Here is a 4,831-nt window from a genome sequence, read left to right as displayed (position 1 = left end):
ACCCACATGACAAATTGGTGACAGCGGTGGGGGCCGTAGATTTAATGGTATTTTAGACGTTAGAAGACTGTTTGTGGGTTGCCGGCAGGTTAGAGGTGAACCGTGCCACCTCCAGCTAGCCGCTTACCCTCACTCTCCTCCACCCTGTGTCACTCCAGTCTACAAGCCTGTTGCAGCCGTTTTTCAAGCTTCCTGGCTTAGTTCGTGTGCTAATTGCTTCAATCTCCGAGGGGCTGACCCGGATTTTGCAATTAAACCAGTCAGTTAGCCAGACTGTGGAAGTGAACGCTAGTCAGCCTGTCTCAGCCTACCATCCAGCCTGTCTCCTGTCATCCACCTGCTCCTTCATGCTGTGTGCATCGTTATACGTCTTCCAGTCAGCCATTCTCGTGGGTTAAGCCAGTCAACCCAGCCTCTAACCCAGCTGAGAGAGAGAAGTAAGCCACGCAAGTTCCTCTGAAGTATTGTCTCATATATCGCTTTGTGCTCCCAGTTGGATGCCAGATGGATGCTAGAGTGGTCTTCACCATCCCTGTGGCATATTGTGGCTTAGTTAATTAAGCCACCTTCGTGGGTAGTGAGTGGAGTGCGCGCCAGTGAGCGCCAGCGAGAGCCATGCTCCCACCACCACCACCTGCCACCCACTCTTCACTCATCTACCTGTTGCTTTTTCCACCCTTGTACCGGGTCCTTGTACTGTTTTGGCTCACATAATTGGTCAAGAGATTGTAGCTGGCGCCAACGATAAAGCCAGTTATGTGAGTTCACTTAGAAAGCGCATTTCTTCCGACAACAGTGTGAGTGTAGGAGGCGTCATCACCCTCACAGGACGTCTTTCCCTCATCACTAGTCACTCCATCTACTACTCCAGACTTCAGTGATAATTTTATGTTTAGAGACATTTTCCTTGCATTTAAAGACATTTGCGTGTGTGAGACATTTACAGTGAATTTCTTGTGTACTCTAAGTCTTGTGTTTTCAGTGTAGACTCAGTGTTTCTTTGACTCATTATTTTTGCAATATTTTTCAGTGTTATCGCTCATCTCATATTTTTTTATCTTTTTTTTTTATGCTACTCTCTGTCTGTAGTAAGTATTATTCTCTAGTGTACCAGTCAGTCACTCCGTGTGAAGTAATTCATTCATTTTTTTATCTTGTGTTCTTTCAGCATTGTATTCTCCAGTATTTGTCATATACCAAATTATCCATTTATTTCTATGTGTACCTTTTTTTCTCATTCCCTGATCTTTTTGCAGACTTGTGTACCATTATTTTTGCCAGCAATTTTTGTCGTATCAGTCACAGCAAGATTTTGTTGTAAGAATATACTAAAAAAATGAATATATTGTGTGCCCCGCCACTTGTAAGTGTTGTGCGCCCCGCCACTTGTAAGTGTTGTGTGCCCCGCCACTTGTAAGTGTTGTGTGCCCCGCCACTTGTAAGTGTTGTGCGCCCCGCCACTTGTAAGTGTTGTGTGCCCCGCCACTTGTAAGTGTTGTGTGCCCCGCCACTTGTAAGTGTTGTGTGCCCCGCCACTTGTAAGTGTTGTGTGCCCCGCCACTTGTAAGTGTTGTGTGCCCGCCACTTGTAAGTGTTGTGTGCCCCGCCACTTGTAAGTGTTGTGTGCCCCGCCACTTGTAAGTGTTGTGTGCCCCGCCACTTGTAAGTGTTGTGTGCCCCGCCACTTGTAAGTGTTGTGTGCCCCGCCACTTGTAAGTGTTGTGTGCCCCGCCACTTGTAAGTGTTGTGTGCCCCGCCACTTGTAAGTGTTGTGTGCCCCGCCACTTGTAAGTGTTGTGTGCCCCGCCACTTGTAAGTGTTGTGTGCCCCGCCACTTGTAAGTGTTGTGTGCCCCGCCACTTGTAAGTGTTGTGTGCCCCGCCACGTGTAAGTGTTGTGTGCCCCGCCACTTGTAAGTGTTGTGTGCCCCGCCACTTGTAAGTGTTGTGTGCCCCGCCACTTGTAAGTGTTGTGTGCCCCGCCACTTGTAAGTGTTGTGTGTGCCCCGCCACTTGTAAGTGTTGTGCGCCCCGCCACTACTAAGTGTATTGTGCCCCGCTACTTGTAAGTGTTTTGTGCCCCCCCACTTGTAAGTGTTGTGTGCCCCGCCACTTGTAAGTGTTGTGTGGACCACCTCTTGTAAGTGTTGTGTGCTCTGGCACTTGTAAGAGTTGTGTGCCCTGCCACTTGTAAGTGTTGTGTGCCCCGCAACTTGTAAGTGTTGTGTGCCCCGCCACTTGTAAGTGTTGTGTGCCCCGCCACTTGTAAGTGTTGTGTGCCCCGCCACTTGTAAGTGTTGTGTGCCCCGCCACTTGTAAGTGTTGTGTGCCCTGCCACTTGTAAGTGTTGTGTGCCCCGCCACTTGTAAGTGTTGTGTGCCCCGCCACTTGTAAGTGTTGTGTGCCCCGCCACTTGTAAGTGTTGTGTGCCCCGCCACTTGTAAGTGTTGTGTACCCCGCCACTTGTAAGTGTTGTGTACCCCGCCACTTGTAAGTGTTGTGTGTTCCACCACTTGTAAGTGTTGTGTGCCCCGCCACTTGTAAGTGTTGTGTACCCCGCCACTTGTAAGTGTTGTGTGTCCCGCCACTTGTAAGTGTTGTGTACCCCGCCACTTGTAAGTGTTGTGTGCCCCGCCACTTGTAAGTGTTGTGTACCCCGCCACTTGTAAGTGTTGTGTGTCCCGCCATTTGTATGTGTTGTGTACCCCGCCACTTGTAAGTGTTGTGTGCCCCGCCACTTGTAAGTGTTGTGTGCCCCGCCACTTGTAAGTGTTGTGTGCCCCGCCACTTGTAAGTGTTGTGTGCCCCGCCACTTGTAAGTGTTGTGTGCCCCGCCACTTGTAAGTGTTGTGTGCCCCGCCACTTGTAAGTGTTGTGTGCCCCGACACTTGTAAGTGTTGTGTGCCCCGCCACTTGTAAGTGTTGTGTGCCCCGCCACTTGTAAGTGTTGTGTGCCCCACCACTTGTAAGTGTTGTGTTCCCCACCACTTGTAAGTGTTGTGTTCCCTCCCACTTGTAAGTCATGTGTGCCCCACCACTTGTAAGTGTTGTCTTCCCTCCCACTTGTAAGTGTAGTGAGCCCCACCACTTGTAAGTGTTGTGTGCCCCACCTCTTGTAAGTGTTGTGTGCCCCACCACTTGTAAGTGTTGTGTGCCCCACCACTTGTAAGTGTTGTGTGCCCCGCCACTTGTAAGTGTTGTGTGCCCCACCACTTGTAAGTGTTGTGTGCCCCGCCACTTGTAAGTGTTGTGTGCCCCGCCACTTGTAAGTGTTGTGTGCCCCGCCACTTGTAAGTGTTGTGTGCCCCGCCACTTGTAAGTGTTGTGTGCCCCGCCACTTGTAAGTGTTGTGTGCCCCGCCACTTGTAAGTGTTGTGTGCCCCGCCACTTGTAAGTGTTGTGTGCCCCGCCACTTGTAAGTGTTGTGTGCCCCGCCACTTGTAAGTGTTGTGTGCCCCACCACTTGTAAGTGTTACACTTCCAGTTTTGTTTCTTGTTTTATTTTTATTCATATTTTTCATATTTCTTTGAACAAATTCACTCTTAGTGTAATTTCAATTTCTTTTTTAACGTAAAGTGTTTTCTTTACTCTGTTTGAGTAAATTGTTTTGTCTAATTTACAATTAAGAGTTAAAGTGTTCAATCAGTTTTTCTTCATATTTTTATTTTATTATTTAACCTGAGTTTTCCCAGTGAAACTTTATTATTGCAGTAATTATTTCTACACCTTATTTTGTTGCACTTGTTCTGCAGTGAATTATTTTGTTGCACTTGTTCTGCAGTGAATTATTTTGTTGCACTTGTTCTGCAGTGAATTATTTTGTTGCACTTGTTCTGCAGTGAATTATTTTGTTGCACTTGTTCTGCAGTGAATTATTTTGTTGCACTTGTTCTGCAGTGAATTATTTTCTTTTATTGATATTTTTATGCATTATTATTCTCAGTTCATTATTGTTTGAGTCTCCTATTTTTCATTTTATTATTTTTCCTCATGTTGTCTTTGCATTATATTTTAATTTTGGTTTATGCACTCTTAGAAAATATTTAAATTTCCCAGTTATCTCTCGTTGTATACAATTTTGTGATTTTATTTTATACTTTTTACATTGATTTATAATTTTATTAGTTAATTTCTTTATTAGCAAGAATACAGACAGCTCATTTTGCATTTAATTCAGTCTCCAGTAATATTTTTTTTTACTTGTAAATTTCAATGTATTTTTTTTATCTTGTCCAGCAGTCCTTTACATTGAGTTGTCCTTCCTCTTGCAGTGTATCTTAGACATTTTTTTTATTACTTCTGCAGAATTAGTTGCATCTCTTTTATTTCAATTCTAGCATTTTGTATCATTTTTATTGTTCATTATTTTTGCCTTATTTGTTCTTGTGCAACTTCTTTGCCATTATGTCTCACATACCGTCAAGTGATACTTTAGTGAATGTCGACACTCAGACCTCTCAGGCTACTGCTGCTCCTGTCATCAGTCCTCACAGTTCCTTATCGACTGACAGACCGACCCAGACACTGAGACACTATAGTTTTACTCGTGATTCCCTTGATGCGTTACCTTTATTCAATGGCCATGTACATAGTCTTGAAGCATGGTTTACTGCCATTCGTTCTCGTGTTAATGCTCTAGTTGACGGTCCTCCTTCAGAGGAAAGTCTTATCAGACTTGCGAAAGAAGCTCTTCATCGGTCCCCTGCTGCTGTTCACGTTGTTGATCTCCTTGAAATGCGAGACTTCAGGAATCTTACTAAGTGGTCACAATATGAGGAACTGATTCGTTCTTTCCTCGTACCAGTAAAAACAGCTGATCCATATGTCGTTC

The sequence above is a fragment of the Cherax quadricarinatus genome, chromosome 1 (genome assembly GCF_038502225.1).
Source record: "Cherax quadricarinatus isolate ZL_2023a chromosome 1, ASM3850222v1, whole genome shotgun sequence".
NCBI classification, from domain to species: Eukaryota; Metazoa; Arthropoda; class Malacostraca; order Decapoda; family Parastacidae; genus Cherax; species Cherax quadricarinatus.
Note: the sequence above shows the minus strand (reverse complement) of the source record.